This window comes from Symphodus melops (assembly GCF_947650265.1).
Source record: "Symphodus melops genome assembly, chromosome: 6".
Lineage (NCBI taxonomy): Eukaryota > Metazoa > Chordata > Actinopteri > Labriformes > Labridae > Symphodus > Symphodus melops.
The window spans coordinates 22,264,736-22,287,044 of record NC_136696.1 but is presented as its reverse complement, the minus strand read 5'-3'; the positions used below and the strand labels follow the sequence as shown (position 1 = coordinate 22,287,044).

Below are 22,309 nucleotides of genomic sequence, written 5' to 3'. Positions count from 1 at the left end.
AAAGTAAAATGGCTTCTGTGATTCAAGGTGCTAACACTGGACAACCTGTTGGTGATCATTTTGGCTGCCCTGCAGGGAGCAGCAAGGCGGACAATGGGCAGTAATGTGTTCTAAACTTAACAGCTAGTAATCGGTTTCTGCAGGAGGACATGTATTGCACCCAATGACTTGAACGTGGCTGTCACAGCATAGAACTGTGTTTGACAGAATTCAGAATAAAAGCAACTTTCCGCACTCTCTCCCTGTCCATCTATAATTATAGGAAGCGCTCAAAATGGAGCTGACTATTCAATTGACACATCAGCCAATATCCTGTGTCTTCTCTTTCACATCGGATATTAAGCTTGAAGCTGACGGTGTGTAGTGCTTTCTTATCAGTACACGAGAACCTAGCCTTTAAATTGCTTGCACATGTATTGATGTTCAAATAATCCCCTCACTCATACATACTGTATTAGTGTGACAAACAATTTGTCTCTTTCTGGTTGAATTGCTTTTTAACAATCTTATGCAAAGCTGTTTGTGTTGTTGACTGAATCCTTGCTAAGCTTTGTATTGCCTGTCTTACACAAAACAATGAGAGATTTTGACAGATTCTTTGCGCAGCAGACCGTTGCATATGCTGCTCAAACTTAAATCCCATCCTCGTTTCCCCTTCATGCATCTCATTCTGTATTGTATATTTGAATGATGCGTCCGCTTGTCGATGTATTTATTTATGCATGGGATTTTTTTTTAACGTGTAAAGTTAAAGAAACAAGTCCACAGAAACTCTCATTGATTTGTCGCCTCCAATTGTACATGTTAAGTGTTGTGATGCTTCTTTTAGAGTTCCTGTTTCTTTAAGATACAAAGTGTATAACTTTAGCTGTAAGGTAGACATTATCAACATCTTGATATTAGTATTGATGGTGATATTTTTGGGCAAGACCCATTCAATGAACTCAAAATGAGTGCTTCATAAAATAAAGAAGAGTGTAGTTGTTACGTGGGGACCTGTTCTCTGTTTCTCGCTCTACCTGTTGCACACCTCTTCTCTCTCTCCTCCGTTCTTCCTCCTCCTTCACCTGCTGCACACCTGAGCACTCAGGGACGAGGAGCCAAGTATGGCAGCGACGTGACGAGGAGCTCTTGTTCCCGCATTTTTACTTTTCCCAGGCATGTCAAGCTTGCTGGAGCTTGTTCGGGTTTTTTTTAATGTGCTGGAGATCACCTTTTTTTTCCTTTAGGTTAATATTGTTATCATGGTCACTTTATAAGAGGACATATCTGATTAAAATCAAGGACAGAGTCCGGAGAGAGTTTTTAGTTAAATTGATAGTTTAAATAAACCAACAACAACAACAAAAACCTCAGTGTCTAAAAAGTGTCTTAAATTTAGTTTTTCAATTACAAAATGGGAATCCAGTTTATCTCCAGAATCTCCTCATCTGTATAACATTTCTCTGAAAGCTACCATGGATTTACTCTTAATTCTTCTCCTCTTTATTAAGAGGATTTAAATTACCTTTAGGCAGTGTTGGGTAACAGAAGGTGTTTACAACCATGATATTTCAAAGTGAAGGCAGATTAGTTGCTGTGTTGGCCTTGTTGGTGTTTATCCTACACCCTGGTCTTGAACAGGCATTTTCACATACTAAACATGTATTTAAAAGCCAGATCTAAGAAAAGAGATCCCCAGTGATGTACCATTTTAACATAAGTATGACCAGATGGTGTTTTTAACAGTTTGTTTTTCTTGATGTTCATACTATATGCATGAGTTTCTTTAGATCGGATGGCTTTACGCATCTTGAGTATTTATTGCATAAGAGTCAGATGGGTTTGTTATGCTCTGTACACTCCTGTTGGCTTCAAAGTCTCTGTATCCCAACATGGAGGTAGAGTAATTGCTGTTCCCAAGGATTGTGCATGGTTCGTTTAGTTTAAAATGTTTTAAGTTTTAATCATGGGCTCTCTCTTTTTTTAAATGCATGGCATGATAAAGAGTTTCTTGTAATCGTATTTGTCAAAAGAAAATGATTTCTCTGCTCGATGGTGTTTTTGCCTTGGCTTTAAGACAATGTCTTGCCCATTGTGTTTAGTACCTGGAATGAAAACCTGTCTGACAGAAGATTTGTCATGGATGTTGACCATGTACTGACGCTCCATCACTCCCAAGTCTCTGCGTGGGTGTTCATGACCTACCAGAACGGGACAAAGAGCCAGATCAGTCTGCTGTTTGCAGAAAAATAACCACTGTGGCAGAAACAGGTTGAAGGTTAGGACAGAAATCCAATAGTAAATCTAGCTAAGTCCTTGTTCCTCCATGCTGGCTTCTGCATTGACATTCCCCACAAGTCAATAGATCCACTTTCTGATAGAGCAGACTTAGTGGTGTTGACACTGAGGAGCTTTGTACAGCAAATGTCAGAAATGGTCTCATTGACTGACCTACCGCTCAAAGAATTCAAGCTGACTCCAGCACCGTGATTCTTCCTTTAACAAAAAGATAATGACATGCAGAGTAAGAAAGAAAGAGTTGAATGGCAAAGCTGTTGGAGGTCTTTTCTATACAGAGTTATTTTTAGCTTATTTTATACAAACTCCCTTCTACAGACGGGGATTGGTTCCTGACTTGTTCTCAAGCAGCTCAAAGAGAATTGGAAATAAAGCACCTTCTTGTCTGCAGCAGGATGCCTGGCAGATCACTCACACTGGCCAGTGGAATAAAGGTGCAGGTTGCAAACGTGTGCAGACAACGGTATGTGTACAGTATGTGCATCCAGTAGTGTTTCAAAAGAACTGCTTGTTGGGCAGGGCTAAGAGTTTGAGAACCCAAAATGCAGAACACAGAGTCAGAGGCAGGAAGCGGGTGCAAAAGGGAGTTTAATGATCAACAGGACTGTATGAAGATCCAGAAGTTCGGGGGAGGGTCAAGGGCTGAGTCGAGCTGGGGCGTTTGAGGTTGCTGGGGTGAAGAGTTGTCGGAGGAGTCCAGAAAGATGCAGGAGTGGGATGGAGGCAGGAGTTGAGCGCCGGGAGACTGTCAATGAAGGAGAACAATGTTAGAATGATAAATACGGAACAATGGGAATCAATTTTCTAATAAGCAGCAAGACCACAACTGACTGCGTAAACAGAGTCTAAGATCTGGCAGAGTGGTGGAGTTGAAGCCCAGTATTTGTAGCAGTGTTGATTGGAGATGAAGAGCAGCTGCAGCCCAACTCCTGCACACCAGAGTCCACTCCTGCAATCAAGAACAAACACACACTGCAGGCCAGGATTAAGCAGTGGTCATGACAGTACCCCCCCTTCTACGTGCGCCTCTTGGCGCACCTCCTGGTTTGTCAGGATGAGTCCGATGAAAGTCCCGCACTACAGACGAGTCCAAGATTTGGCGGCGTGGGATCCAACTGCGCTCTTCTGGGCCGTACCCCTCCCAATCTACCAAATACTGTAGACCACGGCCCCGCCTGCGCACATTTAGCAGTCGTCTAACTGTGTAGACAGGCTGGTCATCCACCAACCTGGGAGGAGGAGGGGGAGGAATGGGAGGGCAAAGAGGGCTAGAGGAAACGGGTTTGACTTGTGAGACATGAAACGTAGGGTGAATGCGAAAGGAGGCAGGAAGCTTGAGGCGAACTGCACAAGGGTTGACAACGGACTCAATCTCAAAGGGGCCAATAAACCTGGGTGACAACTTCCGTGATACCACTTTGAGAGGGAGATTTTTAGTGTTGAGCCATACCTTCTGCCCTGCGGTGTAGCTGGGAGCTGGAGTCCGGCGGCGATTAGCCTGTTCCTTCATTCTTGTGGAAGAACTGAGCAGAGAGTTCCTGGCTTGTCTCCAAACTTTAAAACATCGCCGCATATGGGCTTGAATTGAGGGGACCGCCAATTCTTGCTCCTGTGCAGGAAATAAGGGAGGTTGGTAGCCGAGAGAACAAAGGAAGGGTGACATACCAGAGGAGGCGTTAGGCAGGGTGTTGTGGGCATACTCTACCCAAGGGAGTAGAGAGTTCCAGGAGGATGGATTGGAGGAGGTGACACAGCGAAGTGCAGCCTCCAATTCCTGATTAGTCCTTTCTGTTTGACCGTTAGTTTGAGGATGGTACCCAGACGAAAGGCTGGTGGTGGCTCCCAGGGCAGAACAGAAAGCCTTCCAGACTTGGGAGGTAAACTGGGGTCCCCTGTCAGAGACAATGTCAGTGGGCAGGCCATGCTGACAGAAAACATGCTTAACCAGAAGGTCAGCAGTCTCCCTAGCTGACGGAAGTTTAGGCAGGGCTAGAAAATGAGCTGTTTTAGAAAAACGATCGACAATATTGAGAATTACAGTTTTACCATCTGAAGGGGGGAGACCAGTAACGAAGTCCAGAGCGATGTGTGACCATGGACGACTGGGAATGGGTAAAGGACGAAGGAGACCAGAGCTTGGTTTGTTGGATGTCTTGTTTTGAGCACAAATGGAGCAGGCAGAGATGAACGAACGGGTATCCGCATCCATGGTAGGCCACCAGAACCGACGACGAAGAAAGGCTAGAGTCCGGTTCATGCCGGGATGGCAAGTTAGACGGGAGGCGTGAGCCCACATGAGAACCTGAGAACGGACAGCATCAGGGACATAAAGACGGTTAGGGGGACCATTACCAGGGTCTGCTTGGTGGTTCTGAGCCTGCTTCACCAGAGACTCAATCTCCCATGTAACAGCCGCTACCACACAGGTTGGTGGCAGTATAGGTTCCGGGTCAGAACTGGGCTCCTCCAAGAATTGCCGTGAAAGGGCATCAGGCTTAGTGTTGCGGGAACCTGGGCGGTAGGTTAGTGTAAAGTTAAATCTGCCAAAATACAATGTCCATCTCGCTTGTCTGGAATTCAAACGTTTTGCTGATTGAATGTATGAAAGATTTTTGTGATCTGTCCATACCACAAACTGTTGTTCTGCCCCTTCCAGCCAATGTCGCCACTCCTCTAGGGCCAACTTCACCGCAAGCAGTTCTCGATTGCCAATGTCATAGTTTCTCTCTGCGGGAGATAATCTACGGGAAAAAAAAGCACATGGGTGAATCTTGTTATCTGTAGCGGCTCTTTGTGATAATACTGCTCCTACTCCAATATCTGAGGCATCCACTTCTACAATAAATTGCCGGGCAGGGTCAGGCTGGACCAGAATGGGAGCAGTGGCAAAACAACGCTTGAGTTCTTTGAATGCCGTTTCCGCCTCAGAGGTCCAACAGAAGGGGAGCAGTGTTGAGGTGAGAGCAGTAAGAGGAGCAACGAGGCGACTGTAATTCTTAATGAACCTCCTGTAGAAGTTGGCAAACCCCAGGAAACGTTGCAGCAATTTGCGGTTGGTGGGTGTTGGCCATTCAGTCACTGCAGAAACCTTTGCCTGATCCATTTGCACCTCTCCCTGTGCAACAATGTAGCCAAGAAAAGAGATTTTAGGGACGTTAAATTGACATTTCTCTGCCTTAACAAACAACTTGTTCTCCAGTAGACGCTGAAGGACCAACCGTACATGCTGCTTGTGCTCAGAGGGTGTCTTGGAGAATATCAGGATGTCGTCTAAATACACGAAAACAAACCTGTTTAGCATATCTCGAAGGACATCATTCACGAGGGCCTGAAACACAGCTGGGGCATTGGTCAAACCAAAAGGCATTACCAGGTACTCAAAATGCCCCAGCGGAGTGTTGAATCCTGTCTTCCATTCATCACCCTCCCGGATGCGCACCAAATGATAAGCATTGCGCAGGTCCAATTTGGTAAAAACAGTGGCTCCATGGAGAGTGGAGAAAGCAGAATTGATTAAGGGCAATGGGTATTTGTTTTTAACAGTTATATTGTTTAGCCCACGAAAGTCTATACAAGGTCTAAGGGTTCCATCTTTTTTACCCACAAAGAAAAAACCAGCACCCACCGGAGAGGAAGATGGACGAATGATTCCTGAAGCAAGGGAATCCTGAATATACTTTTCCATGGCCTCATGTTCCGGTCGGGAGAGGTGGAAAAGACGGCTGTTGGGGAGAGGGGCTCCAGGTTGTAGGTCAATAGCACAGTCGTACGGACGATGTGGTGGTAGAGACAGTGCATTATGTTTACTGAAGACTGGTGCAAGGTCATGAAACTCTTCAGGAACTCCAGAAAGGTCAGGAGGCTCAGGCAGGATACGGGGTTCGGTGAAGGCTGGGACAAGGGCAGAGTGCAGACAATTAGTATGACAAAACGTGCTCCATGAGGTGATACTCCCTTTAGACCAATCTATCTGAGGATTGTGCAATTTAAGCCAGGGGATTCCGAGAACCAGAGGGGTTTGAGGACAGTCCATGATGTGTAATTGGATTCTCTCTTGGTGATTTCCAGATAACCTGAGCATAATGGGTACAGTCTGGTGGGTCACCTTTGCTAGCAATAACCCGTTTAAGGCTTTAGCATCTACGGAGGTGTCTAAAACCCTGGTCTCTATTGCCAATTGTTGGACTATAGAACGATCAATGAAACTCTCATCAGCTCCTGAATCAACAAGTGCAGAAAGGGATAATGACTGTAATTGCCACAGGAGGGAGGCACTGAGCTGAATACGGTAGGGAGATAAACTAGCTGTGTGGCTCACCAAGATCTCTCCCACTACTGGTGAGCCACCTCTTTTACTGGACGTGTGGGGCAGGTGGCAATGAAATGGCCAGACTGGCCACAATAGAGACAGGCTTTGGAGGCAAGGCGACGGGTTCGCTCCTCAGGTGTTAACTGGGCTCTACCTAACTGCATAGGCTCTGGTTCGACTCTTAGAGTTTGGGGTTGTTCGGGAGCTCTAGTTAGAGAGCGGCCAGGCATTGCAGAAGTGACGTTTTGGAGTTTAGAACCCCTCTCCCGACGGCGCTCTCTGAGTCGATTGTCGATCTTAATAGCCAGCGAAATCAGTTCATCAAGGGATTCTGGTTCGTCCCTGGAAACAAGTTCATCCTTAATAATGTCATTCAGGGCATTCTGAAACGCCCCCTGCAGAGCCTCATCGTTCCATCCACTCACTGCCGCCAGGGTACGAAAATCCACTGATAGTTCAGCCACACTGCGAGGGCCCTGCCGGAGAGAGAGCAGACGTTTAGCAGCATCTTTTCCTCGGACCGGGTGATCGAAGACCTTCTGCATCTCCGTGATGAAGGCCTTGTATGAAAAACACACTGCTGACTGGCTTTCCCACACGGCTGAACTCCAATCACGTGCAGTTCCTGACATGGAGTTAATCAAATAAGCTATACGGGAGCGATCGGTGGCATAAGAGAGGGGCTGTTGTTCAAACACTAAAGAACATTGAGTCAAAAAGGCTCTGCATGAGCCAAGATCGCCATTGTAACGTTCAGGTGCAGGCACGAAGGGCTCACGACCCACATGAGTAGGGTTAAGATCCAGGTTAACTGTAGCAGGAGGTGGAGGCTGAGGGGGCGTGGCCAGCACTGGTGGAGTAATGACCATCTGGGTGAGGTGATCTGTGAGGGTGGCCACTTGACCAGTGAGCAGACTGATCTGTTTTAACATAGATTCGTTGTTTTCAGAGAGAGCTCTTAAAACCTGCTCGTGTTGTCCCAAAAGACTGCCCTGGCTCGATAGAGCAGTCTGAACAACTAAAAAATCCAAGGGCTCTCGGGGGTCTGTGTCTGCTGGGTTCATCTCAGGGCCAGATCTTACTGTTGGGCAGGGCTAAGAGTTTGAGAACCCAAAATGCAGAACACAGAGTCAGAGGCAGGAAGCGGGTGCAAAAGGGAGTTTAATGATCAACAGGACTGTATGAAGATCCAGAAGTTCGGGGGAGGGTCAAGGGCTGAGTCGAGCTGGGGCGTTTGAGGTTGCTGGGGTGAAGAGTTGTCGGAGGAGTCCAGAAAGATGCAGGAGTGGGATGGAGGCAGGAGTTGAGCGCCGGGAGACTGTCAATGAAGGAGAACAATGTTAGAATGATAAATACGGAACAATGGGAATCAATTTTCTAATAAGCAGCAAGACCACAACTGACTGCGTAAACAGAGTCTAAGATCTGGCAGAGTGGTGGAGTTGAAGCCCAGTATTTGTAGCAGTGTTGATTGGAGATGAAGAGCAGCTGCAGCCCAACTCCTGCACACCAGAGTCCACTCCTGCAATCAAGAACAAACACACACTGCAGGCCAGGATTAAGCAGTGGTCATGACACTGCTGCTTTTGTTCTATTGAGAAAATGCAACAAGACAAGGTCTAATGCAGTTGGTTCCTTCTGATTTCAGTGAGCCTTTTCTCCAACCTGAACCTCGTAGGGCTGTCACAAGTTACCAGATTATCTTATTGTCACATCTTTGCAGGTTAACTTTCTTTCAATTGCTGCGTCTTCTTGTTCAAAATAGAACTGAGGACACCTGCCTTGGGAGGTTTTCCAGGCACACCTAACTGGGAGGAGACCCCGGGGTAGACTCAGAGTTCGCTCAAGGGATTTTAAATCCCGTCTAGCCTGGGAACACCTCGGATATCCCCCAGGATTTCACTGCGCATGCTGCCACCGCGACCCAACCTTGGATTTATTTTTGTTTTATTTAACTTCTTGCTAGTTTGGCTTAATTTCTCTTGTTAACCGTTTTTGCACCAAAACACCAAGACAAATTCCTTGTATGTGTAAATGTACTTGGCAATAAAACCCCATTCTGATTCTCATAAGCGGAAAAAGATGGCTAGGTGGAAAACTGAGGATATGAAGTTTCCTCCAGCTTTGGTCATTTTGGACACCATCGATCATTAAAACAACAAAGATTGTATTGTTTTGAAACCTGGTATCTCGTAGTATCCAGGTGCAGTGCCAACCGTTCTACCCCGTGATGTTAACGTACCCTCTAGCTCGGTTTCCAAGTCAAGATGTAAATCAGAAGAATACTTGTGTGGAGGGGTTATTGCATAATTTTGGATCCCTACATAATGGAACTAAATAAAAAAAAAACACATGAACACAGCAATTGCACAGTATTAGTCTCCAGCTACTGAGAAAAAAACAAATGTTCCCATAATGACTCTCAATGACTGTGAGTAAAAGAGTGTAAATAATATTACAGTGGGGAACATAACAGAAGCACCATATGGTCGTTTAATGTGCAGTACATCCGTCTGCTTCCAGGGTGAAATCTGAACCATACATCAGAAGGACAGCTGATAACCTCCTTTAGTCAAGTATACATCCAGCTGTAGCCACTCTCAGAACTCCTTGTGAATATGACATGAAGGAGTGTTGTAAGACGTCACAGGAGAAACTGTAGGAAAGACAAACAACAAAACTGTGACTAAGAATCCAATACAAATCCAACATAAAGACCCATCTCAGATTGTTAATAACCAATAAGAAATAGTCTGTTTATGTATGCATGTGATCTCAGAATAAATACTAATGCAGTCTCAAGACTCTGTGGACCATGAGGGGAGTCAATGAGCAGCCATCAGACGAGTATTTATGATTATGTCCTCTAAATTGGATTTGTTCAGAAAGAAGGATGACTTGCACTTACAAGGACTCTAATTATGTTTCATGAAGCCAGTCACCACAACATCAGTGGGAATGTACTCTCTTTGGTACATTAAACATTCTGCTTCACTGTGAATTATGCATATCGTATAAATGTTCAAGTGGATTAAGTGCCAAGATGAACTCAAATGAAATGAAGACAAACATGCTGTGTGGAGTCGAACACTTGTCACCTCGGCCTCACATGTACAAACAAATTCAGCCTTCATAACATCCTGACACATAATATTAACTGGGGTGAAAATTCGTTTTTAATGACACTGAAAACTTTTTTTTTTTCCAGTCTAAATCATCCTTACATAAAAGTTAACGATGCTTAATTTTTCATGATGTTTTGATTTAAATGGATTAATTTTAAGATAGCATTTATATGGTTTATTTAAGTAGCAAAGAGCTGAAGTAAAATTTGTTTTTGTGTCAGATGTATAAGTGTTATTTTCTATTTTTGTTTGAGTAACTTTTAAAGAATATTAATTAAACAAAGATTGGCTATTTTCAATAAAAAAGTTGAAAAAAATAAAACTAGTAAAAAAGTAGTTTTATTGAACCATAAAAAGTTCAAACCAGAATACATAGTGCACATTTTTTAGACAAACATTGGAGTTTGATCTCTCTGAAATATTGGAGAGAAAAAAAAATCAAAACATGTACTACAGTACTACTCAACGACCCCTGTGCACAATGTTCGAGCCCATTTAATGTGAAAGACGAGTACCTCCTTTGCCAAGGCATTGACAGTCTGCTCACCACTCCGGCCTAAGTGCAAACTCTCTGCAGGAAAAGAACAAGGTCATCATGACTCTTGGCAAAACTTTTTTTTCTGTCACTAGTGAATTTCATTAACATGTGAAATAACGGCTTTAAGTGAACTTCCCATTAGACTGTTCAGTGGTGCAACCAACGGATCACAGAGAAGTACATACATGTGAGTGTCAGTGAAAAGAAAGCATTACTGAGGGTGCAGGAGAAACTTTGTAAAGACACTTCAGTCTTTTTTATATTATGTGAGTTTTTCACAAACGTTCACTCAGAAATTGGTTGTGAAGTGTTGATCTGTCATTTTGTATGGATACTTTGGATCACCAATGAGTACTTTACTCCTGTCCATCACAATAACCATAATTATTTTGCAAATATCAGCTGATTCCATGACAACGGCAAACAGTAGCGTAACTTTATTAAAGGATCAACTTGTTACTCTCACACGTACCGTCAAAAACGAGTACTGTGTTTCGTTTTCTTTGCCAACAGTATGCTAACTTTGACTTACCAATTCTTGTGTTCAAATTAAAAAAAAATTAAGACCCAGCAGGAAGATTACTCATTCTCGGACTTGAGTGAAAACTTGTTTCCCCCTGATACTTTGGAGTTTAGCGTGGTTAGGGGCATCACACTTCAATTTGTTCAACACCCTGATGTTTCTGACAAAATCACCTGGTGTCAGATTGGCACCAGAATCTTTTTTTAGCTGGCTATAACAAGTGATGATATGAGAACAGATGAGACACAGTGTGAGGGCCATGACACTGCGGAGTCAATATGAGTGTCTTAATAAACTCCAAGTTCAATGTCCCAACCTCAAAAACCCATGAACCTTGTTAAAAAATGTCCAGCTGAGCTCCGGAGACAAGTAGCTTATGTCTCACTTCATACTTTTCTATCACCTGGAGAGCCTCTCTGTCGCACTTTGACAGAACACCCTCACAGTAAGGCCACTTACAGGAAGCCTTCATAGTCTGAACACTGCACAATCCTCTCAGTGACACTTTTATGGACAACTTGCTTTTACGTAAACAGACAGCATGTTCACTTGTTGTGTTCTGAACATTTTCATTGCCCGTGCTGTTTCATAATCAAAGCTGGATTTCACTGAGAATTGGGCTATAAAAAGAAACATACATTTTTAAACCGAACCTCTACCTCTCAGCTGTCTTACCAGGTTAGCCTGCCGACTCAAAATCAATAAATAATGCTTTGTTTTAAAACATTCCACATTCATTTCAGGGCACATTTTTTGTAAATTTTAGTACACACTGTAAAAATGGATTCCCTTACTGACACTTATGGAGGTAATATCCTTAATACTAAGTGTTCTAGTGGAGGCCTCTTGTCTTTGATGGGCGCTAAGTATTCTGACACAATTACACTAAACAATGCACCATTCAAGTTGGCATGGTGTGATCTTATTTCTTCTCCTAATCGATCCCTGTGCCCCTTCAGACTGAGAAAGGTTGTTCATTTACTTGGACTAATTGCTTTGACCGGGCTTGGACCTGCTATGCGGTTATAATAGGATTTTAAAAGCGCCTTCCTCTCAGGGATTATAAGGTTGGTTGGTGTAACTCACTGCCTCCAGTATATGCTCTTCCTTAAGTCTGTTTTTCGTTTAAAGAGGTCAGAGTACCCGGGTGGAGACAGGTCTCTCACACACGGTGGATTTAAACGTTACCCTCTATGAGAGTGATAATGCAGAAATGTCTCCTTCATTCCTCTAAATCTGTGGTACTACGTTGACTTATATTACACATCATGTATGACTTCCTGATTCAAAAGATGTATCTTTATGAAGCCTCAACAGGCTTCATGGCAGATCACAATGATTTGTGCAATTTGCAAAAGTGGGAAGGTGGAAAGGGGGACAACATCAGGTCATATTGTAATTTTTTCCACCAAATCCACTTTCTTTGTAAAGTTTGCTTGTGATTAAAGTGGCTACAAAGACTCACTTACTGCACACTATCCAAGCTGAGCCTCGGAGCACGCAATAATCTTGTCAAAGAAATCCAATTAAAAGCATCTGGCTCCTGAGGAAACAGGGGAGACTGGTACCTTTTAAAAAGCCATTTCTTTGAGCCACAGGCTATCAGGGGCTACCGGAGCTCTGCTCCCAATCATCTCAACGAGTCAGGGTTCCCTTTTCTAACAACGTGTGCGTGCGTGTATTAAAGAACATGCATAATATTTGATATCTGCCGCTCTCAAGTCGGACCTGATACAAATACTGGCCGAAATGTTTATTTAAAGACGTGATCAATTGAATAAATAATGTTAACCTTCTTAATTCAGTCGATTTTTACAGGGTATTTAATCTCATTACTCAAGGTAAATCTTAATGAAATAATGTGAAACTTTCAATCACGTAGATGTCACAGCTAAGCACTTAACCCAAACAATACTCACACACCAACTCACCTCCTCCCCAACCCTTCCCTTACTGTGGTGTGTCAACATGTTGGTAGGACCGCTCTCCCCGCAGCCCACTTTCAAGTATTTTAGGCCAAACTACGTATTTTCTCTGGTTCAGAAAGTCTGTTTGTTCTCCTGCAATTGTTCTCTTGTGACAACACTCTGCCATTAAGCCTGTAGAACACTTTCTGTGAGTGGGGCGGGACTGTCTCTCTTTCCCCAAGTGGTGGCACAACTAATGGTTGGACAGGGAGGAGTGGAAAAACACGTTTGAGTGTCTGAGCGACACAAAAACCTGCCTTCAGCGTGAACACAGAGCTGATCTGTATACTACCATTAAATAACTGATAACTGAATCAACGTTTAGGTGGGGAAATGTGACCAATGATCATTGACATGAAGCTATCAAAGAAAGTGGAGTTAGGTGAAGAAAAGCCCAGGTTTTACACTGGCTCACCTTTAAACTACTGAAACACTATTGTCATTACTACAAAAGGAAGGGGCCGTACTGAGTGAGCGTTTATTCGTTAATTCATGTTTCAGGTCATGTTTTTGCTGCTATGATGGTTTCAAGAAAAAACGCACTCAGAAAAAGACGTGCATTTTCTGTCTCATGAATAACATTGATCGTTAAGACGTTCAATTATCGATTAAGAACATTGACAGAAACGTTATCGTCATTCCATTACTCATGAATCAAATCAGATCGACAATCAGGGCTGGGAAACTTTGAGCGTCTCACGATTGGATTAATAATTATTTTTGGATTAAATACGATTTCGGATTCATGATTCAAAGTCTATTTTTGAATGAGTGCATACTTCAGGATTTACTTCAGTCATCTGTGAGAGTGGCTGAATTTATTGCAGCTCCATTTGGCATTCTACCGAGTTAATGAGCTAGCCTTAACACTTAGCAGGGAGAGTGATGTTATGAATCTATTTAAAATCTCAGAAGATAAAAATCTTGATTCTGACAACGCATGAGTAGTATGGCACTCTGGACACAGGTTAGCATTTTACACGATCCTGTTTAAATGTCTATGATTAAACAAAATGGAAGCCCTTTTGCAGACAGTATGCTAGGATGTGTTCTTTGTCATCACATTGTTTGATATTTTATGTCTCTGTTACGAAGGTCCTGACGGGCCACTTGTACTTTGGAGTTCTGAGGGTTATATATCATCGATTAATAATAACCAGAGTAAAGTGCTTGCTGGCAAAATAAAAAAATTGAATTTTGAATTACAGATTCTGTCTGTCGGCCCCAAACTCCACTTCTAAGGAATATGTTCTCTTCTTCTTGGAGACTTTTATTACTTATTCCAGAAATGTGTGAAGTTGCTACAGCAGACTATTAGGTTTTTCAACGTGCAAAAATCACACCTAAAGTAAACCTGATAGCCCGTCATACTCCATAACAAGCATTAATCCAGAATATATATATGAAACAGTGTCAAGTTGTTTTATCTGCATGGAAAAGGCCAAGTCTTGCACAAGGATACGTAATAATAATGCATGTAGTTTAAGGCTGTAATATTCCTAAACATGAGTGACCATCTTTTAACAACACCTTAGAATGAGAGGGAGGAGGACAAAGAAAAAGAGAAGAGTGGAGGAGACCCATCACCTGAATGCCTGAAGGGTTTGCAGTAATTGAGGCTGAAACACAATCAGGGTGAAGCCGGGTGTCAGGGTGTCACAGGAGGCAGCTAATTGGGGGCAACCTCTTGTACATCCGAAGTGATTAAGAGGGAGATGGCATTAGAGGGTTTGGATTGAGTTTAATTGGGTGTGTTGAATAATTTTCTAACTTTTGAGGTTTCCTTTCATTCGTGTGATCTCTGCATTTTTCTGGTTATCTCAGAATAACGGGGCTAATTCTTCTGATCGTCTCTGAGGAAAGAGGAAGGGTAGGTGATGCAACAAGGATGTCCATAATTGGCCGCAAATCAAAGCACCTCTTTTAGATTTGCACCTGTTTTTTGTTTTTTTTATTAGCAGCGTCTGTGATGTCTCCCTCTTTGAAGATAAGCCTTTTTTTCCTCCCATTTGGAGCATCGAGTTGTAACTGGATTTGTGATAAACCGGATGAAAACAAAAAACCTTCGTCTTATTTGCCGATTGCACATTAACATAATGGACAAAAGATCTGAGGAACATGATTAACGCTACCTTTTGTTTACTCTGGTCTCAAACATGTTTTCATTTGTAATAGAGTTTAGTATAACTACAAGTGGCAGAAAAATCACAAGAGCAGGGAGCACAGTCATGTACAGAAGTGGTGTTTGTATTTCAGAAAGCTTTCTCAGCCCCACCAGTGACGTTTTATTATCAACTGTGATTTCTCCCCGGTGTCTAGCTTTCAGTAAAAAGGCCTGTCTGAATTTGTTCTCCAGCTTGTATGGAGAATGAGGGGAAATGACTTCCAATGACGTGACGGTGTCTTCCTCCACAACTGTCAAACATGGAAAGAAAAAGCAATTCACAGGAAAGGGAAGATTCTCACACATTGCCTCAAAGAACTGAGAGACGGAGAGGATACGCTGGTTTCCATAGCAATTGTCGCTGCTGTCACATGGTTACCTAGAAACGAGTCCTGGGATGCTGTTCATTTCATTTGTTTACGTTTGGCTAGTCTCCAGCTGCCGTCCACGTAGATCAAAGCCGTGTCCTGACATATCATTTCACACAGATGAAGAGCTGTCTGTGGTATCGGAAATCTCCTCAGAGCTTGAAAGATGTGCTGTAAAAGACAAGAACTATGCAATGAATATGCAGAAAACAGCAGGTCATCTGCTGGTCAACAGGACCACACACAGACAACGTTAACCTTGGAGCTCCATTTGGGTGCGGAGGGATCAATGCCCCATGATTGTGGGACAGTTAAAGCAGTGCATCATGGGTCATACTTACGGAGTGAAGATTAAACGCAAAAGCCGACCTTCGAGTAATTTATGTAAACACGAACCAATCTTCAAAACCTCCATTTCACCTTTGGTAAGACACCAAATGCTCCATTTGTCTGAAGGCGAGAGCCATCTTATTTCAATAATCAAATTACTCGGAAGAGACGAAATCACTTAAAAAACCCCGGAGTCTTTAAATGAAGGATGCACCGACGCACATTGGTATCTGATGATATCAGAACCTGTTGACAGACTTCTGCATTAAATGTGACATGAACCCTTGTCAGCAGCAGAATCTGTTGTGTCATAACAATCTCAATCTGGAATCTAGCAGGCGTGTGCGATGAACTGGTATCAGCACGCATTCTGCCAAGACTTGGATTGTGGCCATCTCGTCATCACTGGTTTGAGTACACACATTTGGTTATAGAGCACACACAAGGCAGCACTGATTGCTCATCCACTTAGCTGGTGGGTAAATAAAAGTAAGACAAAATATAGATTTGTAATAAGTCCGATAGTCCAAAAATAATCAAGGCATTCTATTTCCACCAAATCTTTCGCAATAAAAGTCCACACTTTTATAAGCTTTTGAGGTGATTTTATTGTGATAGTCATATCAGGAAATATGGTGTTTTGAGCAGCAACTTGACACACTCACATTTAGTTCAAAGCTACAGAGACCTAAATGCTCAGTGACTTTTAAAACATCTTTCTCTGATGTCATGCATAGAGAGGAGTCCGTCCAGCAGGTTTGTTTAAGGGGGAGAAGGGGGTCTCTGTTTGTGAACTTGTGTTCATATGCTCAATTAATGTTAATACGGAAAAAGCTCATTAAGTAATCTGATATGAGTCTAAGGTCACATCGCCCACCTCTAACCTTACTTCTGACTCAGAGAAGAGGCTTTTTATTGGGCAATGGAAGTCACCTGTTGGACATTCTCTGATCTGTTGTTTTTTTTTTTGTGGTCACACATTAAGGGAGTCCGACAAAATAAGTCATGAAAAGATATTGTCTTTCTGTTCTGTTTAAGCCATTAGTTTGTCGAGCTGTTTGAAAGTAAAATGTGTGTTTACGCTGCGAAGTTTTGATCTCATTTTTGTTTAACTGGAATCTTGATACAAGACAAAGTTTTGTTTGACAGACGCAGAATGGTCAGAGAGAGAGAGAGAGAGAGAGAGAGAGAGAGAGAGAGAGAGAGAGAGAGAGACTGCTGAGGTGACTTGGAGCAGCTTATGTTACATTAAACATGAGATGTAGCACTACAATCAATACACCCAAGGAGACATGTAACAGTGCATGAAGAGCCTGTATCAAATGCTGCTACCACTACTTAAACGACGAGTAGCGAGGGGAGATTGTTTTTCATCCAGACAGGATCTTAGATGGCAATCGAATAAAGATGAAAAAAGAAAAACCTGATTTTTTTTAATATATGCAGAGCATTTGGAAGTGTCTGGCAGTTATGTTTGAGCATGAAACCGAACCACAAGTGTGATGTTGAATCATGTCTAAATGAGTGGGCCTTCTTATCTGATGCATTAACTTTCATCAACGTAAGCCATCTCAGTCTAAGGAGTCTTATTGTGTGGAGTCAAGTCTTGACCATTTCCTCGACAGAATCTATATCCTCAATATTGCCACATGGCGGTTTTGTCCCGAGAGAGGAGTAAATATCATGTTTCTTAATCTTGGCTGCTTACTAATGTTTGCTTGCCTCTTGCTTGTTAACAGTCCAAAAGGCATGCGGTAGGAATTTCAAAATAAAGCTGAAGACGTAGATTTGATGTTGTGCATGAGTGAGTGTAAGAGTTTTAAAGTTTAACATGATTTGAAATACTTATTCAAACAATTAGTTTTCAAACTTTAGGAACAGGATCTCAATTAAAATGGAAATGAAAGATGTGCTTAGGACAAATGTTACTACCATCACCTCAGCGTCACAGATCTATTTCATATGAACGTCAGTATTACCGACAAACGCCGTCAGCGCCACATTACTATCAGAAGTTTTACTTCACGAGAGTACTAGAAAACTATGGAAATATTTCATTGTCATTTTGACACAATGTGATTTTTAATTATTTATTATTTAACTTGGAAAGGTGAAGTTTGCTGAAATTCATTTGAACTGAGGTGAAATCATACACAAGAAAACGTTTATTAACAGCCAGTCTACTGTCTTTGATTTTTGCACAATGCTTCAGAATATAAACTTTTGAAAAGCAATTAAATAAGGTGCAACCAAATGACATCAAACACCACATCTCATTGTAATATATCATATCATTGGATTAAACTCTTGATACACTATATCTGATGAAGACTAACAATGTTCTGAACTATGTCGTAATTATGAGCAACACATTTTGAATGTAAGGTGAAAATAATGATCCAACACATAATTTTTTTTATGTATGTCGTAGTGACAGAGGGAGAAAAAGAAGTATACTCAAATGACTTTGCATGTTAGTGTTTCAAGAGGCTTTGAGCTCATCTGCCTAATGAGAAAACTGACTTGATTACCCCTCTACCCCTGTGACTGCCAAAGAGCAAACCCTCTCTTCTAATCAGGGATAACTGCAATTATGCTTCTCTACAGGGGAGTCAAACATCATTTCACAAACGAACGGGAATCTCACTCACTATTTAACTCTACTTTTTTGATTGAATGATCAGCGTCAAGTCACAAAAAGTCTTTGTGGTCCCACTTCTGCCATCTTAAAATCTATAAATCGTTTCACCCCTTGGTCAAAAACAAGGCTTGCGTGTTGTATTGGTCGATTTGAACAAACCAAAGACTTCTCTGTCTTCATCCTGTTTTCCCATCTCAAGCCACTCGCCGATAACCTGTGTCAGAGTGCCCTCTGCTGTTCTGGTAAAAACATTGCAACATGAACAGAATCCTTTGTTTTACAATTTATGTTAAGTTTCTCATTTCTCTGTAGGAGTGACTTAAAAACACTCATACAAAGCCAGTATTACATAAATATGCTGCTTCATAAAGCACAGTATCTGCAGAGGTAAGACTCAGGATATTGAAAAATGCCCAGTCGATATATTAAAAGAAAACTCAAACTCATGAAGCAAGTTCAATCAAACACTAAAACTTGACTACGAAAAGGGAATTCAATAGTCTCATGCCACATCATCAAGTGCAGCTCAAAACAGTTTGTCTTCCTGTATTATGCTGTTGCATAACCATCTAAAATAGTGTTTCTAATGCTACACTCACTGACAGTTCTTTATGATTAATTTTCTAAATGTGCAGTCTGTCTTCAGAAGAATAGTAAATTACATCTTAAGAATTAATATAAACAACTCAGTTCACTGACATTGCTCAGATAGATCTCACATGGGAAATCCTACAATTAATATGTTGTTGAAGAAGCTTTTACACCCTTATCAACTATAAGACCTTATTTTCAACAGAGGTTTGAGTCTCCTTAGAGACCGTCAAAAATTGCCGTCGCCGACTATATTTCAAGTCGTCTAGGCGGGGTATTGGGTAAAGTTTTCAACTAGCAATAATCGCGCCTCGGATAAACCTCATAGGCTACGATACTGCCACTGCGCAAAGCTGACGATAAACTGGCAACGTTGAGGGTCTATACGACGCAACGACACGTCTGTGTCACGGTTCGCCGTGGGTGTGCTTTTATTTGCAAATTAAATATTTTATATAATAACGCAGACAGACAAGTTACGTTTTTCACCACACTGGACCCTCCAAAAACCCTGTAAATTGTCATAAAGTTCTAGAAAGTGAGCAAAGTGAACTGTGAGCATTTTTTTTGAAAAAAATAGACGCGCCTCCTGAAATTTCAAAAGTAACTACGCGGCTGTAATTGTTTTGTTTTTTTGCTGTGAATGCGTGGTCCGCTCATGTATAAACGTCGATGGTTAATAATCCATCTATATACAAACTATACAACATTAAAAGCTTACCAACAACGTTAAAGTAATACACAAAATCTTAAAGAAGCTGTAAGCGGAAATGACGTACACGTTCCTGTGCGTCTGTGTTGGTGCTCCTCGATTTATCCGACTCCCGTGCATAACACTTGATAACCGTGCCGTGTAGAAATGTAATTAAATTCACATCACAATGAAATATACCAATACATAATAAAGCTAACTGCTTCTTCATATAAAACCAACGTTGAGACTAATAATAACAAATAAATAAAACCCAGCCACAATATGGCCTAACATCTGGGCACAAAAAGGAAACTAAAAAGCATGACCTTTCTACAATGCCTTTGGAGTACGACAGCGTGATCTTTAGAGAATAATTAATATACGGTTATCAACAAAAACGACATTAATATCAACTGAGTGAGAGTTGTAAATGATAATGGAACTGCACCAATGTACGTATGACCGCTAACTTCCCCAAAACTAACAGCTAAAATCATCTTAATTAAATAGCTTTAACTGTAAATGCCTTGAATAAGCAGACTGTCTGTTGACACTCATGCACTTTGTAATATCTGCGTACTAATATGTACCGTTTGGGAAGTACTCTAGGTGATGAAGCACTTCAGTTTATCGTATATCCATATTTCGTCAGAATATTATTTTACAACGGTTTGAGTCTCCTTAGAGACCGTCAAAAATTGCCGTCGCCGACTATATTTCAAGTCGTCTAGGCGGGGTATTGGGTAAAGTTTTCAACTAGCAATAATCGCGCCTCGGATAAACCTCATAGGCTACGATACTGCCACTGCGCAAAGCTAACGTAACAATCGTCAGATCAGGGATAATGAGTGTGATGCATACGACTTTAAGTTACGGTTTCCAAAGTTTCCACCCTAAAACAATCACTATCAACCGAGGAGCAAACGCTACTCCACGTTCACTTTTAAATGAATGATGTGAAGTAGTGTGCCTGTTTAAAGTTTAATTTTGAAAAAAGGAAAACCATGGCTGTGCCGCAATGCATTTCGGGATATACTATATGGCACTGGCTCTGTTTGAAACCCTAAGAGAAAACAGTTTACAGTTTTTGCCTCTTTTAAAGACATAACGTTTAGGCAGCATGTCATGTTATTTCATTCAGAAGTACGAGGTATACATACAGACTAAAGAAATATGACTGTCAATCACTTTGCATGAAGATCGAAACTGAAAATTGTTTCGGAGTTGGGAGCTAGCCACACATAAGCTACACTCCGGAGTGCGGATATCGATTTTCAAATTAAATATCTGTAAATAACTCATCAATTTAGGCTTTTGAGCTCAAGAAAGTATAAAGTACTACTAAAAACCCGAAATACCCATCACTGGACGTCGTCGCACCAACTACCCTCGACGACCACAAGGTGTCAGTGTGGACAAGGATTAAACTGCCTTACCCTTGAGTCTTTTTTCCCTGTTTTATTCTGCTTCCAGGACTTCGTATTGAATGTTGTGCATTTTTACCTCGTAGTTGCTCATTTTAAATTAAAAACAATAAAGTAAAAAGAAAGCTTCAAATGCTGTTTTATTTATTTCATTACACTTGAATGCCTGTCTTTATGTATACTGGGAGGAGTGGGTGAGCAGCCTGCATCATATCAAGGTGCTTCGGTAGGCTACTCATGCCTGTTTAAATGCATTATGTAAATCCTACACGCAGACCCAAAACACACAGGCCTACAGGTAGGCTACATAAACGGTTTTTTTTTTCTTTCTTCAAATTGACTAGGTGTGTTTTAAAAACAACCCTAAAGTCTTCAACAAATAAGCAAATGAGTGACGTCACATGAACTCGCACATTTTTCACCGTCTAAAGCAGGAATAGGAGGAATACATTTATTTGAATATATAGTCCGATACATGTTAGGACTATAAATATGTTGCATGCCAAAACGTGAGCCTGAGCAAGTACGACGAGATGTGACAGTACTCACCTGCTGTCTGTTGCGGCCTCCAAGAAAAGTAGAAAAAGCAGGCTCCGACTTTTAAAAGTGGAAATACTGGAAGTGTTTCGTGTCCTATATCCAAAACAAACCGGCAGCACCTATGCATTAAAAGTAACACCCACGTGGTCCGTACCAGATAAGAAGATGCTCTATATTAGTGTGACACATAAATATGGTCGGGCAGGAAATAGATTAGACGATTTTTTTTCTTAGTGTTTACTTGTTATAATGATTGCTTGGTAATGGATTATCATGCCTTTCATAGTGTTGCCTAAAACGTTATTCATGCTATGGAAGCACAACATTTTTAATACTATATTGACAATATCCCTTGTGAATGTGAGATATTTGCAAATGATTATTTTTTATATTGCTCACATTTCCTCTAATATTTCTTTTTAACACTTAAAAAAAAGAGTGGCATTGGGCTTTGAAGATACATGAGACTAATGTAAAATAAAGCTCAAACGAAGATTGTAAAGCACGTTTAAGTATTTGCCAGAGAACAGAGGGCCTACAGAGCTATATCAACCCGAAACAGCATGCACAGATTTTGATTTTAAGACAACATTTTCCGCACATATTTTTCATCAGATTTAGATTAAGGGATTAACTGTCACCCTAACGTTTTAGTTCTATGGATAGCCTATCGTAGAGGGCAGATATAAAAACTCGAAATGCTAAGAAGGGCTAGACAGTTTATTAATTTAAAAATAGAAAACTAGATTTATCAGCTCAAAAATCCTCAAGTAAGCCATTGGGAGAAAGGTTGCCAAAACTAGAAATGTCTGCAT

At 41.6% G+C, this 22,309-nt stretch overlaps 1 protein-coding gene across 6 annotated transcripts in view; it reads right to left on the bottom strand.

Annotated features, from left to right (window-relative positions):
- Positions 1–21,564, bottom strand: part of shisal1b (shisa like 1b) — a gene marked incomplete at its 3' end in the record, with an annotated part of 101,113 nt that extends 79,549 nt beyond the window's left edge. For 3 of the 6 annotated variants that reach the window (XM_079347081.1, XM_079347078.1, XM_079347082.1), the window contains exons 1-2: positions 21,504–21,564; positions 2,088–2,183 (exon numbers count right to left, since the gene is read on the bottom strand). Of the gene's footprint in view, positions 1–2,087; positions 2,184–15,285; positions 15,446–21,503 lie in introns of all 6 variants that reach the window. The other 3 variants (XM_079347079.1, XM_079347080.1, XM_079347084.1) reach the window with 3 other exon arrangements.
- Positions 21,565–22,309: the final 745 nt, after the last annotated feature.